We start from the raw sequence: 17,293 nt of genomic DNA, 5'->3' as shown, positions 1-17,293 counted from the left end.
GATGGATGGATGGATGGATGGATGGATGGATGGATGGATGGATGGATGGATGGATGGATGGATGGATGGATGGATGGATGGATGGATGGTTGGATGGATGTGAAGCTGGACTCATGCCTAAGCTACAACCCTGATCAAGACAAGAGAACAACCTGTGTAAATGTAACACCTGCAGCAGTAACACTGTTAGTGTTGAGTGATCGACCTCATGATTCCATGCTGAGGCAGTTTGAGAGGCTGTGGTGTGGTGAGATTGTAACTATGGTAGTATCATTATGGGAATGTACTACAGGCATGTAGCAGGAAAAAATCATTTTGTTGAGGAGTGAGAGTGTAGTAGCATAATGATTGCCTTTGAAGGTTTCTAAATTTGCTACAATCCATCCCTGTTTAGATAGCTCGTGTCGGTTGTGAAGAACGTACTGTATCAGTGCTGTCATCCAGTATGAAAAGAGCCTAATTAATGATGTCTTACCACTGTGTACATTTTATTCTCCGCCCTGCTTGAATTTACTCATGCTGAAATGATGCATCGTTGCAGCTTTTTTTAGGACAATTAAAGAGGAATATATAACATTCCTAACAGCAGGATGAAATATATATTTCCAAACATGTATTACAACTAAGTCTGTTCATCAGTCATAGTTTTGAGGCAGTAAATTTGAAGCTTAATCAAAGAAAGCATGAACAAAGAATGGCAGAAAAGAAGGAATGAAGATTACAAAGGAAGGTGGTTTTGTATAATTCAGTCAGTTGGAGAAACTAGAGCTGGAAAAATCAGAAAGGAAGAAAGAACAACATGAGTGAGATTTGGACACACCGGACTTAATGAAACACTTTTTACAATACAAAAACATAAAGCAGGGAAAAGTGACCACTGTGGACAGAAGGAAACGGTGCCTCATCAATCAGTCCATTTTCTGTTTATCTGTGGTCGGCTCATGTGGGCAACAGGTCTGGGAGGGAAACCAGACCTCCATCTTGCCAGCCTTACTCTCCAGCTCCTCCTGAAAAACCCCAAGGCCAGAGAAGATATCCTCTCCCAATGCGACATCCTTGGAATAAACCTCCAAAGGTCAGTCATCCATGAAGCATCTTAAGACGCCAAACCACCTCTGATATTCAAACACTGAGTTCAGTCACCATTTCAACCACTGATAACAAACCTCTCAGCTTTAGGTGGAGGCTTTCGTCGCAGCTTAAAAACTCTGTTCACTAAAGTGACATGAAGGATCACCTTTGCTGGTGTTATCCTGATACCAGCATTTTTACAAGTACAGGTACCTGTGGATGCTACATGTTAGCATGTCAATTCTGAAGTTGTGCAATGACATGCTTGTTTAGTTCACTGTTTACATTTTAACCTGCCTCTGGTCAGCCGAAGTGTCTATTTATGGAATGAAAACAGGTTGAAAGTAAACTAGTTAAAGCAGTGTTCCCAACCTTTTCAGACTTGTGTACCCCCTGAGCCATTTTGTCATTCCATTAGTACCCCTTCAGTCAAATGTAATGATGATTCTCCAAAACTATATTGTACAACAACTGGTTATTAAATGAAAATTATTTATTTAACTGCAATAGAACGTTTAATTCTCAGGCATTTTATTATTTTCAACTCAAATTAAACAAAGATAAAAAAAAATGTTGCATTGAAAGTGAAAAAGTAATTAAATAAATAAACCAGGTAATGGCAGGTGAAGGAAGCGAAGCGTCCAAAATATATCAGAAACTCAACCAAATAAGCAAATTCCATAAGATTCTGCGTTTTATACTGGATTCCTTTTTGTGTCAATTTCGTGATTCCATCTGCGTTTTCCACATTGCGGAAATCATAGGGACCTACGTATCCTTGTCCTATTTTTATTTTCTTTTTTATACAAATGGGACATTTTCCCACATGCACGTACCCCTGGTTGGGAATCACTGAATAAAATATCAATCCAGTATTTCTTTAGTATCAATACTGTCTGACACCACCATTACTACTAAGGATGTCCCGATCAGATACTCAGTATCGGTGGCAGATATGGCCATTTTCTGAAAATCAGGTAGAATCAGGTTTGGTTATGTGATCGGGCCGATCCAGTTTTCGTGACAGTTTTCAGCATCATCATGCTTTACAACTGCTGTTAAGAAGTCAAGACGCACACAAGTATGCAACCATGTCCACAGTGTGGGAACACTTTTCAGTGGAAAACAATGATGCTGAAACTGCATCGTGCAAAATCTGCAAACTGGTTGTTTCTCGTGGTGGGAACAGCAGGGCTCGCTTTAATACTACCAACCTTGTCATTTGGAAAGAAATAAAGAAATAAAGCTATCGTATCGGTGTCTGATCGGTATCGGAAACAGTAATCATTAAAAAATCAGATTGTGTCGGGAGCCAAAAAATCTGGATCGGGACATCCCTATTTACTACCATACGGTATGTTTCTGTGAATTCTCAGTCATCTCTGTGTGTGAATGAATGTACAAGTGTCTGTAGTGTAAAGTACCGTAGTAGTCTGTGTTGTGCTTGGAGAAGTGTTATATTCTAACAAGAAATAAAAGTAAGTTACTGAATTAAATTTCAGCTTTCCTTTCACCGCCTATACACCTGTTAACTGAAATAGAATGTCTATAAATACAGTTTCAGACTAGGTCTTCGGTCAATGAGGCAAAGACTCAGATTCACAGAATGCAGGCAGCTTAAAGATCCCAGACAGTATTTTTATTAGACATAAATCCATGTGGATAAGAAGAATTACTCTTTTCCTTTTGTGTCAACGTGGTCTCAGCAAACATGAGCAAACATTATTGCTGCACATAATCCAGGATCTGTAAACCAGCAAAATAAAAAATAAAAATTATTTATTCTATGTGTATTTTTGCCTGAAACACAGACACACGGGGTGGTGTTTTAGTTTTGTTTAACCTAAATGAATAGCTGACAACCTGTCACTTGTGCAAATTTAAAGCAATTTTTTGCCTTTTTTATATACCATTAAGAGCAAAAGCATTAGCAAAACAAATCGACTGTATCATTAACCGGTTCGCAACTGTGCATCAAAATCTCTGTGATGATGACTGCAATGACAGCTGCCTTGACAACATATTAAGCACTCGGGTGAAAAAAGAATATGAGATCAAAAATAGTTTTTCCTAAATCTAATTATAAATCAGTTGTGATAAAAACAATTGCCTGCTAAATCCCCATGGCAACCGATCAGCCTGTGGGAGCTTTGGATATTTGGTGAAACTGTTAGATGGTGATGGAGGGGTGAGGCGTGAGCTGGAGAAAGAGCAGAGAGAGGACGAGAGGGAAAGTGTGGGTAGGAAAGGAAAAGACAGACAGGCTAGGTTGATGGAGGGAAATACAGAAGGACAGCAAAAGAGAGGAGAGAGAGAGAGACCATGGCCATAATCCGGATTAAATCAGTGAGTTTTGGACAATCCCGAGCTTGGCTGTCACGCCCTTGCCAAATCCCCTCCCACCACAGTTTCCTTGTGCCAAGATCCAACCCCAATCAGCTGCTCTGGCACATGCAGGGAGCTTCCATGACACACAAAACGCACCGGGAACATCCCAAACACACTCAGGCTGAAAGAAAATAATCCTTTTTCTATACATGTTTGTTCTAATGCATCACAGTGGTTCAAGTGGAAATGACTTAAAATCTGAACAATGAAAAAAAGCAGTGTGCATTATGATATAATACAACTGAATTTGACTACAGTCATTTTACTACGAGGTGCCAAGTGTAAAATCAAATGTTAAACAAAGTCACTGTCATGTTTTCATTATTTAGCTCAGTAGTGTAAAAATGAGTCAAGTTAAAAAATGTTCCACTAATGTTTTATTGTTATTTAGTTCAGAGGTTTCCAAACTTACATGCCATGGCCCCCAAAACGGCATTAGCTTCTGGTTACGTTTACCAGGCCACCTTAGGCCAAAGGTCGATGATGGATTTTGTAATTGTGTCATCTGACCTGCAGCTTTATGTCTTGGACACTCAGGTGAAAACAGAGGCAGAGCTGTTAACTGATCACTACTTGGTGGTGAGTTGGATCCAGTGGCAGGGGAGGCTGCCGGACTGAACTGGTAAACCCAAACATATACAGTAGTGAGGGTGAAGTAGGAACATTTGGCAGAGTCCTCTGGTTAGGCATTTTTTGACTCACAGCTCTGGGAGAGTTTTCACTTGTCCCAGGGGAGGTCAGGGACATGGAATCTGAATAGGCCAGATCAGGGCCTCCATTGCAGATGTGGTTTCTAGGATCTGGGGCCTGAAGGTCATCAATGCTTGTCGTGGCAGCAACCAAAGGACCTTCTGGTTGACACCAGTGAGTATGGAGGCCATCAGGCTGAAGAGGGAGGCCTTCAGGACTCGGCTTTACCGGAGGACGTCTGAAGCAGCTGATGGGTACAGGGTGGCCAGAAGGACAGCAACTTCTGTAGTTGCAGTAGGGTTGGGCAATATTGGCAAAAAATTAATCACAAATAATTGTGGTATGTAGCCAATAACGATTAATATGATGATTAATCACCTGGAGTCCCTGGATGCCCTCATACCCTAGTCATATGACCAATTTAAATCACTCTAGTGAGAAAGATTTGCTTTCCGTAAAAAATCTGTTCCAAATTGTGTCAAGGTACAGACTTCAGGCATCAATTTTTAAATTGTGTTAATAGACCAAGTAAAACCAGAGTTATGGTTAATTAATTACAGAACTTTTTTAAAAGTGTTCTGCATTTTTGAAGTGAAGAGAGGAGCACCAAGTGTACTGACTGAGGAAATCTCCAATCAGTCTGTCTGGTGGCATTAATCGTATTAATCGTCAAGTGCCAAAAAAATTTATTAAAGTTTTTCTGACAATTAATTGCACAAGATACGATTTTACCCAACCCTAAGTTGCAGATCCAAAAACTTGAGCATGGGAGGAATTCTAAGAGACCATTGAGAAGGACTTTCAATTGGCCTTGAGGAGGTTCAGGCAAAATGTTTGGTGACTCAGAAAAGGAAAGTGTTCCCTGTCCCAGGCTGTTCTTGGTTTGGGTGGGGACCTGATGACCTGGACTGAGGATATTGTTGAGTGATGGAAGGAACATTCTTCAATCCACCCCTTTAAGAAGGCAGAGTCTGAGCACTTAGGGGAAGATGAGTCCTTTACCATTGCAGAGGTTACCATTGTGGTCAAAAAGCTCCTCAGTGGCAGGACAACAGTGGTGGATGAGATTCGCCCCAAGATGCTCAAGGTCTGGATGTTGTGGGGCTGTCATGGTTGACACGTCTCTTCAACATTACATGCAGGACTGGGGCAACTGCTGTGGAGTGGCAGACTGGGCTGGTGGTTCTCAATTTTAAAAAGGGAGACTGAGAGTGTGTTCTAACTATTGTGGGATCACACTTCTTGCCCTTCCTTGGAAAGTTTACTCCAGGGTGTTGGAAGGGAGGCTTCGATCGATTGTCAACCCTCAGATTCAAGAGGAGCAGTGTGGCTTTCATCCTGGGCGTGGACCAGATATTTACCCTTGCAGAGTTGTTAGGGTTGGCTGTCCCTTGTCTCAGATCCTGTTTGGAGTGTTGATGGACAGGATCTCAAGGTGCAGTTGTGGAAAGGATGGCGTCTGGTTTGGGAACCACAGGGTCTCGTCTCTGCTTTATGAAGATGATATGGTTCTGTTGGCGTCGAGGGCCAAGACCTTCAGCATGCACTGGGGCGGTTCACAGCCGAGTGTGAAGCGGCTGGGACGAAAGTCAGGTCCTCTGACCCTGAGGCCAGGGTTCATGACAGGAAAAAGTTTGAATGTCTCCTCCGTGTGTGTGTCTACTTCAAGTAGAAAAATTTAAGTATATGGGTGTCTTGTTCATGAGTGGTTTACTAGTCTGTCTATGTTCCAACCCTCACCTATGCACATGAGGAGTGGATCAGGACTGAAAGAACGAGATCCCAGATACAAGCTACCAAAATTAGCTTTGTTTGTAGGGTGACTGGGCTCAGCCTTAGAGATAGGGTGAGGAGCTCATTCATTTGAGGGGAAGCTCAGAGTAGAGCCACTGCAAGGAGTTAGTTGAGGTGGTTCATCTGATTAGGATACCTCCTGGACACCCCCCTTTAGAGGTGTTCTGGCCACACCCCACTGGTGGGAGTCTTTGGTGAAGACCCAAGACTTGCTGGAAGGATTATGTATACTCTCTGGCCTGGGAGCGCCTCGAACCTGGTCTATAGTTGACACGTTGTGCCGGGCACGAGGGGGCGCTCGCCAAAAGTGACGCAATTGCGCCGTCCCCGCCCTGTGCTTAGTTTTTCCCTGCACATTGACCTCCACAGGGTGTCTTGGCACCTAGTCGTGCACCTCTGAAATTTTGTAATTCCGCAAAGGCTGCAAGCACCGCGAACCATTCAAACAGCTTGTTTGTTCGTCATGCTTTTGCTCTCCTATTTACAACATTTCACAAGTTATAAAGTGTACTTTCACGTGTCCTTTTGGAGAAATCTAATACAACATAAGCACCAAGTACAAACATGTCCAACGACGGCGAGCTGCACGAATACCAAAGCATGACTATAACTGAGTTTTCTTTAGGGTCCCCCAGGATGAGCTGGAAAGTGTTTCTGGGGTGAGGGATGCTTGGGTTTCTCTCCTGGACCTGTTGCCTCCGCTCCAGGTCCAAGGTAAGTGGCAGAAAATGGTGATGGAGAAAAAAACCATACTATTTAGCTCAAAACAACCACAGTGATTCTTTCTTAGTGCCTTAATGTTTTCAGAGCAGCATTTAAATAGAGGCAAATTATTCCACAAAGTAGACGCAGCAGGTTAAAAGGACCGATCACCCTGACCAACAAGAGTATTTTTCCTTGAAATGCATCCTTTCAGTGGACAGTTTGTGTGAATCATTCAAATACTTTTTTTTCAGCAAATCAAACATTAGCCTGATAAGACAGATGGTTTCTAACACAAAACCATCTGTTTCAAAAAACAACAGGAACTTCTTTCTGTCACAGTCTGCCTTTTTTTGTTCAAATTCCTTGGATCATCTGATTCAAACTAGCTGATTAATTTATATAAAATCAGTTCTTTCCTTTAAACTTGTAACAAAGCAATAGCATCCTGGGTTCCTGAAAGTTTTACGTGTTTTAAAGTGAAGTTGTGCTTCTGCTATCTTTCTTCTGTCTTTCAACAGGTTGTGAAGTCTAAATTTAGGTTTTACATCACAGGGCTGTCTACCAAGTTTTTGTTTTTTTACAATTGGCTGTGAATGTGGTGTGAATGCAGCATATTGCTGAGAGCAAGTGCCTTCCCAGCAGCTTGGCTCCGCTGGTTAATTGAAGAATCTGCGAGAGACTGAGTGGAGTATGTGTGGTGAGGCGCGCATGCATTGTCACACTCTTTTCTGGTTGCTCATATGATTTGCTGAAAACACGACGGCCAAGACAGTTTTGGCAGCATGCATGTATTTGTGAGAAAGTGTGTCTGTACATTCCTGCCCCTGAGATGTGCATAAATATAGTAACCGTGCTGTAAGTTTGCTTACGCACATTTTTGTATGACCATCTGGTAGTGTGTGTGTTTGTGTATTTGCAGTGAATCAGATGCTTTATACAGTATTTCAGTCCTGGCGGAGTGGTGTATGTCTGGTGTGAAGTCGTGGTTTGTTATTTACAGTATGTTGACTCAATCACACTGTTTCAGACGCTGATACTGCCTCTGAAGAGCAGCGTACCACAGACTGAGCTCCTCTCACACTCCCCTCTTGTTCATTAAACCTCAGTTAAGTGCTCAGACAGAGGGCTCGGAGTTGTGGTGTGCGAGGGAATAATAAATCAGCGACAGACAAGCATCCTTTTCATCTTCAAAATGAAAGAGAGGGATGAGGAGGCAGTAAAATAAAGCACTAAAGAGGCAAACATGGTGTCGCGAAGAGGTGTGGTTTTCAAACGCGATGATCAATCAAACCAAAAATAGAGTTTCAACTTTATAAAACCTGCAGAGACATGCTGCAAGTCATGTGCAATAAACGCAATATGTCTAAATAAAATTCTGCAAGGGCACACACAAAAAAAGAAAAATCCAAAACTGCAACTTTATCTTTTTTGCCAACTAAAGGTTGGTTTATGTTTTATTTTAAACTTGATTTATTTTTGTCTTACAGTGAATATCCATCTCAGCAGGCGTTTAGTTTCTAAAAAAAAACTGGAGGACGTGTTAAACTCAAGGCCCACGGGCCTACTGTGGCCCAAGACCATGGCATATTAAGTGGCTTGTGCAAGTTTCAAAGATGTAGTGATGTCTCAAAATAAGTGTACGCAGCTTTAAAGCCAGCATTGGCTATGAACGACATCTTCCATAATGCATGTAGATCATTCTACCCACAAAATAACAACATCCCACCACTAGGTGGAGGCGCACTGGATTCAAAAGTAGTTGGTAGCTGGCAAAATTCACCATGTAATATCTTAATATGACTGCGTTTTTGTCACTACTTTTGCTGTGGCCCAATTGTAGTGGGAAGTGGGGATTTTCCACTTACAAGTCGTAAATTCAAACTCGAACACCCCTCTAGTGGGAATTCCCTTTTGTAAAGTGGGAGAGTTCGGACATCAAGACAACAGCTATTCACAACTCATCAGTGAGTAAAACTCACTTACCTTGACTTATTTTCTGTATTATTTATTTCACATCTGGTAGTACTTTTCAGTGTTTGTAAGAGGACGTGTTAAACACTGTTTCTGTGCAGGAAACACCAGGTAGAGCTCCGTTATTGTTTGTTAGCGGTGCTCAGCCATAATAATGAGACGAGGAATGTGACACTTCACGTTTAGTCAAAATTAAACACAAAACATTGAAGTTAATTACAACTGTGTTTCTGTGAAAATTAGCTTGATACTCCTGAACCAGAGCCTCACCGTGTTTTTCAATCATTGAATCAGGTGTGTTGGAGTGGCCCTCGATGACCAGAGTTGGACACTCCTGTTTTTGGTTTGTATACTATTGGAGACAAGTTGGCAAATGAGGAGAGATCCCAAATAGTCCTGAAACATTTGCAGAGGTTCTCAGAGTTGCTTGAATGACGGGGGTGACTTTGAGTTAAATGGCAACAACAGCCAAACTACCTTTAGAATTTTAGGGAAAAAAGATTTTGATGAATCCATTCCTGACAGGTCTGAATCAAGCTTCGAGCAATATAGCAAACACAAAGTGTGCTTATTCTCAGTCTAATATTATCTTTAAACTAAAGCGTGGTGTCACCATGATATGGGAAAGATTGTTTCTTTGAATGAAAGCCATATCAGAGGTGTAGATTTAAACAGAAAACAACACCGGAGAGGCTTCAAGACAGGTTTCTGTCTTTGACTATGTCAAGGCCCAGACTTCAACTCCCTCTGTGAAGTAACCTTTCCATCAGTTTAAATCTGGTTTGACAGGATCTGGAGGGAAGAATGGGATAAACTGCCTGAGTCCAGGTTGTTCTCCTGTCATTGACCTAAAGCTACACCGGCTGCCAAAGGAACTTTCACAAACTACCAAGAGAAAAGGTCAGCATGTTTCTTTGTTAAACATGTCTTTAAGAAATCATTTGTGTCAATTACAAAATGAAAAATATTAACTTTAATAATAAAAAATATTAACTGTAAAAACAAAGGTGTAACAACAAAGTAAAATAAGAAAACATTATATGATTTTACTAAGATTTGGTCATTTTATTGTTATTTTATCTATCTGCATGATCACTGATTATTTACACATTTATGTGTGGAATTTGGTTTCTTTGTGTTATTTTATAGAAACAAATACAATTGAACACGATCAAGTTAGGAAATTAATAAGAAAATCAAGCTGGAATTTGAACATGTTTTAAAAAGATAGTTTTGTTTTTTTTAGTTAAGATATCTTTAAGCAGTATCTTACCTGCAGCAGAAAATACTCAGCATCATCAGTTTGGAATAAAAGGTTCTTGTGGAGTCCAAATGAGATCAGAGCTAAATTTTCTTAAAACAGCTTGAACTCCACAGAAACGTCTTTCAGATATTTCAAACTGAAAACATGCTGAGTCATTTCAGCTGCAGGTACGATATTGACTATTCATACAAACTGAACAGAACACTTCAACAAATTATCTTTACAATGACTAAAGTATTTCATGTGAATGAATCAGCGACGCAAATCCTCACTTGAGATGGTTTTTCATTTTTAAGAAATGGGGAACATGAATGATCTGCTGCTTTACATTATTTAACATTATAAAAAAGTTAAAATAATCTGCTTGTCAATCGTGCTTGATCCATTATGTCTGAAAATCAACTTGTGCAGTTGTAAAACGATGCTGGCCTGATGTTGACATGCTGTGTGAGAAATAATTTAGTGATAAAGCCTGGCAGGTGTTTCAGTCAGGATTTTGGCTAAAAGTGTGCGTGAATAAACAGATATAAACACTAAACCTGCTGCTGATGCTCTCAAATGAATTTCCAAATATAAAGAACAATAACTACATGTTGTGATGCATTCACAGCAGCAAGAAAGACTTAAGCTAACTTCACACTGCAGGCCTTAATTCTCATTTCCAATTTTTAACTTGGTCATCATATTTATCATAGAAATACAACTTCCATCAGATTCCAGTTTGAACCATTTAGTTTTGAGGTGACTTGTATGTGCAGAATAAAACTGAAACATCACACACAGTCTGCTGTGTTTAAGGAAGTAAACATGAATGTAACACATTAGCATTTGAAGTGGTGCAATTTTAACCAAATAAATAATTATCTGATATGCTTGTTAGATTCAGTCTTTATTTTTAATCATGTCTTTTAATGGCTTCTCTGGCAGCACTGCTGTATTTTGGAACAGGAAATGACCAAATGAAGGTAAAAACAAACTCAAGCCTCAATCCCTTCCTGTTAGTATAAATACAGTATGTTTCTGTCCAGGACATGGGAATTGATAAAAAACAAAATGAATCAACTGGACTTCTGTTCTGTAGCTAAAGACATGCAGATTTCCAAGATTTAAACTGCACAAGTTGCTTATTTCTTATTAATACTTAGATTGCATGCTTATCCCTCAGTGACTTCAGTGATATAAAAGTCAGATGAAATGTGACATGACTGTTCTGACCGAGGTTGTTGCCTATTTTTTTAATTAGATTTTTTGATGACTTGAACCCACCAAGATTGTGTGTGAGGAGGAGTAGGCGGAGCTTAAAGTTCCTCATCCCAACTGCACAGACTCTGGTTCCAAAAAATACAACTTGTCAGCTTCTATAAACTCCTGGCACATTCACTCATTTGTTTTGTTTTGTTTTGTTTTAGTGGTGGTGTTTTTTTTTTATAGCTGTACCCTCTTGTGTGTCAGAGTTAATGTTTGAGTTAAACTCACCTCCCAGTGCAATTCTAACACCGACCTGCTCTGTCCTGCAGCCGTGGACTGACAGTAAAACTATAAGCCTTAATAAGTCACTCTCCCAAAGACAGCCTCTACCCCTGCAAGGTGAAATCTGTCTGAACTCTGACTGCTTTGCCTGCTTTATTTTCCCGTCTTCACCTACAAAACCCTTCACATCTCAGATTTACAGTTTATCCCATAGCTACTACATAAATGCAAAGAGAGGAACAGGCATTATAAAACGTTATTTATTTATTTTGTTCTGCAAAATTTCTTGTTTATGGAACACCATTTCTAGGAATGTTTTCATCCACTCAGGAACATTTAAAACAACACAAATTGCTGTAGTAACTCTGCCAGGCCTGTATGGGGCGCTGTGACGCTGCCATCAAAAATCCAACAAAATCAGGAAACAAGGCAGGAAGCATGAGCATAGATCCGTACCCGAAGCACGATCCGTACTGTCCCGGAAGCATTGCTTTTAGCATGTAGCATTTTGCTAGACTTTTTTTTTTCACTTTTTTCCTTTTTTTTGTTGACAACAACAAAAATGCATTTTGCTAAACTGATGACAGAATTCATTCGACTTCAGTCTTTCATCATCTGCAATGTTTCATAGAAAAGGCAATGTTTGACACAGCTGTGGATTTTTTTTCCATGAAAAAAACGAAGATAAGATGAGTTATAACACGATTGTCTAGAAAAGTTTGCAAGTTATTGTAAATAAATATGTATGCATATTCTTTGTCACCTAAATCTATATCTATATTCATCAAAATGTATACAATATTAAAACTGTTCTCAGAATATAACTGAACACACCTTTGTAATTATGTATAGAAATAATTATTTTCAATATTTTTTCCTAAATCGAGCACATTCCAGAAGTCTTTCATTTAGTGCATGCACAAATGAGCTGACAGTACGGATCGTGCTACCGGGACGGATTGGACAGCCACAAAGCTTACATGCTGGTTTAAAAATGTAAACACAAGAAGAAGAGGTCGCCCTTGGGTCATAGGGTAGATTAGAGGGAGGCTCTGATGGTCGCACAAAATGACGTTCCTCACATGTGACTGTTTAATTTTTAATATGACGACAGATGCAAAGCAAGCACAGAGAGACTAAATCTGCATAATTATGTGAATTTGCGCTCCCTTTTCTCCAGTAGTCCCTGTGGAGCCTGGTTGTAAAACTCCAACCATGAAAGGCTACACAGAAGCTCTTTTCTGCTCTCAGGGCTCATTTCCTGGATCTTTGTAAGACCAGCGTCACACATCAATCCCACTATGAGCACTGATATGAATGCTATAAGACATCTTTAATAATAATAATAATAATAAAAAACATCAATGTCACATCTTGCGGATGCTGTGCATAAAATGAGTTTTATTACCAGGTGGCTGCTGTATGGTGCTTTTAAAGACGCCACAAATCGATGTGCATCTGCCTCCCATCAGTGATTCATAGTCTTCCAGTGGAACGTGTGAGGTCATTTTTTATGGCAGAGATGAGAAGACATTGACTTTACAGCCAGCAGCCCCTCAAGGGTCCTCACATATGGATGGAGGAAGTGTGAGAGCAGAGAGAGACGGGGGAGGCGGGGGACTGAATAAATGTTGGAGATCTCTTTGGCGCTCTGTGAAAGTGTGTTTTTAACAATCTCTCCTGGGGATCGGCCACCAGCGAGGCAATGTGACAGCCTCTTTCTCCTCTCCTGCCATGTAGCAAACATTAGATAACAGTGCACAAACAAAATCTCCATATTACCCCAGGGGGTGGTGGTGGTGGTGGTGGTGGTGTCAACGCTTCAAGTAAAAGCTCGGCGAGCTAAAGGTCAAGCGATGAGAGCTGTAACCTTCGACCAAACACAGGCAACAACGAGTGGCGTTTAAACACAGCTCACAGGGAGACACTGGTGTTGGCCTGGCGTGTACACCGGACTGGGCTGAAACAGTGCACGTGGTCTCTGCAGATCCACGTTTTTCTACACAGCTGAGCTGTGACATAAAGCTCTTCAGGAAACATACTCACACATTTGATCATCTACTAAAAATAGTCTGCAGAAAGATGGTGAAAGATACAAGAGAACAGTGCATGACTTGTTCTATTTTTAGGGATTCTATTTACTGCTTCGGGTGGGGAAAAAAGCTTTGAGAACTATTTTAAATGCACATCAGGATCTATTGAGTTGTCTTAAGGTTTTACATGATCTAACATGTCAAATGGAGACCTTAATGGATAAAGTAATGGTATCAGACAGACTTGGATTGGTCATTTTTAGAGTTTACTAAACAAATGTGATGCACTTTCATCCATTGTGTTCCAGAGTCAGGTCATGAGGTCAGCAGCTCGAGCAGGGAGGCCCAGGTCTCTCTTTCCTCAGCCACCTCTTCCAGGAATACTCCAAGGCTTTCCCTGGTCAGCTGAAAGACATGCTGCGTTCCATTTACATCGTAATCCGGAACTGGGAAGTGGTGACGTAATTTCCCAACAGGCGACAAGCGATTGTATTACTTCTACTAAACTAGCTACAATATAAACAACGACAAAGAGAGCTCTACTACGCACGTCATGCAAAATAAACATTGATTTTAATACGTACAGTATGCACAGAAAATGCACCACAAGTGAATAAACATGCACAAAAACGTTAAGAACAATATTCAACAGTGAAAATTAAGGAGTTAACTTTCTAAAGCTGCAAGTAGCCGCCATCTTGAAATCGAAACTGTGGGTAGTCGCAGCCGCTACCACTATGTGAATGTGATTTACCACTGGAGGGGGCATTATAGTTTCAATTTACGAATGAGCGCAAGAAATTTTCTACTTCCCAGTGCTACTGAAACGCACCAGTCTATCCAGCATGTCTTTCCCTGGGGTCTCCTCCCAGTCGGACAAGACTGAAGCACCTCCCTAGGGAGTCACGAGACAGCATCATTACCAGATGCCCGAACCAACTCAACTGGCTCTCCCAAATAATTAAACTTCTCACACAATCTATGAGTGAGTCCAGCTACCCTGTGGAGAAAACTCATTTTAACTGTCTGCATCTGCGGTCTCCTTCTTTCAGGCACTACCTAGGGTTTGTAGACATCGATGAGGCCATGTGATGCAATAAATGCTTCAAAATTTTAAAACTGGAAACAGAAGAAAAAGCTCAAAAAGCTGTGAAGAAAATTTTGCCTTTAATCTTATCAGGCAGAAAAATAAAGGCTTTTTCCTCATGTATTTTCTGTTTAGGACACTTTTTTTTTCCAAAACACCACTTTTGTCAAATTTAAAGAAATAATTTGAACATTTTGACTTAATAACTGAACATTCTTACTGTTGTAAATAGTTTTTTTTGACTGTCCTCTGGAGAAATAAGTTAAAATTTGACAGGATTAATGAATTAGCTATAGAACACAGCTAGGATCAAAGCGGATTGTTGTCATCTTAAAACAACTACAGTTTCTAAAATTCATAGTGGTTCATGCAAAGGCTAGTTTTAACCTTTTACACAGTTAATAATTTTGCATTATACCATGAAATTCTGTAGTGGTTTGCAGCCAGGGAGACCTTCAGCAGAAATATTTTAATATTTCTATTAAAGAAATTGTGTAATATGATGTTGGCAGTAATATAAAGGCTGAAATAATAGCATATTTTAAAATCCATTGCAATTTTGAAGATTGGAGTGGTTTTAAAATGACTAAATCTTCTTTGGAAGTGAAACCATTTATATAGAGTCATTAGCTTGTCACTAAGTCTGAGCAGAGTCATGATAAAAGGGATTTTTGTAGTCTTGAAACAACTTTAATCTTTTAAATTTGATAGTGTTTTATTAAAATATAAATAATTAACCTTTACGCTAGTCAATTTCAAACTACATAATACCAGCTCAAAGTGCACTAGAACAGTGTTTCCCAAAGTTGGGGTCGGGACCCAAAGTGGGGTCCTGAAACACCAAGGTGGGGTCCTGAAAAGATTTTCTGAATTAATTACATTTTTACCTTAGTTGTTACAAATGAGTGAGGTTATTATATTTAAAATGGATAAATGTAGTATAAAAAATATTGTTACTATGCCCATGTTTTGTTGGCCTAATACAAATGTTTATCATCCAAAAATAATTGTGGGCACAGGTCTCTGCTACAGTTATTTTGTGGGTCAAAAGCTGAAAAGTTTGGGAACCAYTGCACTTTGGTTCCCAAAGTTGGGCTTGGGACCCAATTATGGGTCATGAAGCACCTTGGATAATGTCCAGAAATCAATTTAAAGGGTAATAAAATAATTGCTGATGTAATATTTTCCCTATAACTGTTACAAAAACACAAAATAAATATAAATAAGTATTTATATTTGTGTATAAGCTGTTTAGATTGTCAAAAAGCCTGTGTTTTAAGGGTTATTAACAAAGTTCGTGTACTCAGACCTATTTGGGGTCACAAGTTTTTGCCATGGATATTTTGTGGGTCAGAAGATAAAAAGTTTGGGAACCAGTGCTCTAGACTGTCCCAAAAGTGCTACAGACATCAGTTCTGTCAAATTTATTTTTTTCTCCAAACTGAGGACTTTCAAAGATCTATCACTGAGTCAAATATCAAATAAAATATAACTTTTTCAAAGATCCCCACTTCAAAATGTGAGAATTATCCTTTTACAGTTTGACAAAGTCATTGCTCAGAGAAGCAGATGTTTTTGTGTTCACATCATTTGTTTCAAGTTATCTGAAGCCTTGATGTTGCTGAGCTAAATCTGCTCTTCGTGTTTGTTTTTCAGACACAAAGGACGTCAGTTCCTGAAAGGTCTGTGCCGGAGAAATTTACCGGAGACGGAACGACGTGTCGAGCAGCCAAAAATAAGTAGTTTCACATAAAACAAGCAAACCAGAAACTTGTTCTGGTGACTCAAAATCCTCAGTAAAAGAGATGATTATTTTATGGGATAATTTCCTGCCTTTATTAAATATTTTATGTCCTCAAAAGGTTTAAAGAAATGAGGACTATGGTATCCTTGAATTAAAGGTAAAACTGGTATTGGGAGATCTTCAACCGAAATCTTATGAAGTCTTGCCAAAAAATGTGGATTTTAGAAAAAAAAAATTTTTAAAGTGTAAAATGATCCAGATTATGGCTGCCTCTTTTTTATTTTTATTATAGGCACATAGTTCAAATCTATGCTACACTCAAGTATGTTACCTTCAGGTGTTATGAAAAAGCTGTATAAATATGAATTTGCATCATCTCTAAACACCTTAAAATTGGCCTCTGTCACTTTGAGAACCTCCTACTGTTTCAGACACTCCCAATTCAGCACATCTTCACAGCAATGTTTCAGAGGAGGGGTGCTGTGGGGCCGAGCTCGGCTGCAGACTGAGGTCTGTAAGACCTCATTTTATAATAACAGTGCATTATGTAATAATGTAATAAAATCAGGCTTCAAAATGTAATAAAATCAGGCTTCGAAATACGCTAAAACCACATTATGTGATAATTGACACAAAATGTAATAAAAGTCTTCAACGCATTATGTAAGAACATTATCACATTTTGCGGCAATTATTACAAAATGTGGTGGTGTAAAAATCTGGTGCATTATGTAATAAACAATCAAAAAGCAGTGTTTCTGTTAATCCTAATCAATATACTTGTAATAACTGTCATGTTGCAAATACTACATAATTAATTCTTTATAACTTTGGTCAATAAACTGAACTTCTCATCATTTATTTGCATTTTCAGATGTACTGCCCTGATCCCTGTTACAGAAATGATTCCACTTTGTAGACAACTCCGAAAATATATCTAAAAGTTAGTTGTACATACATGTCAACCCCTTCAGACATTTACCTGTATAATGAGCCTTAAAATCTGTCATTTTCGTTAAAAAAACTGTATTGATCACACGCAGGTGGGGTTGGCGGGTGCCGGTGGACCATCAGCC

At 39.5% G+C, this 17,293-nt stretch overlaps 1 protein-coding gene across 1 annotated transcript in view; it reads right to left on the bottom strand.

Moving 5' to 3' along the window:
- Positions 1–17,293, bottom strand: part of gjd1b (gap junction protein delta 1b) — a 55,179-nt gene that overhangs the window by 23,928 nt on the left and 13,958 nt on the right. The gene's annotated exons all lie outside the window — the stretch shown is intronic.

Source organism: Austrofundulus limnaeus, unplaced genomic scaffold (assembly GCF_001266775.1).
Source record: "Austrofundulus limnaeus strain Quisiro unplaced genomic scaffold, Austrofundulus_limnaeus-1.0 Scaffold121, whole genome shotgun sequence".
NCBI classification, from domain to species: domain Eukaryota; kingdom Metazoa; phylum Chordata; class Actinopteri; order Cyprinodontiformes; family Rivulidae; genus Austrofundulus; species Austrofundulus limnaeus.
Note: the sequence above shows the minus strand (reverse complement) of the source record. Positions and strands in the feature narration are given on the sequence as shown.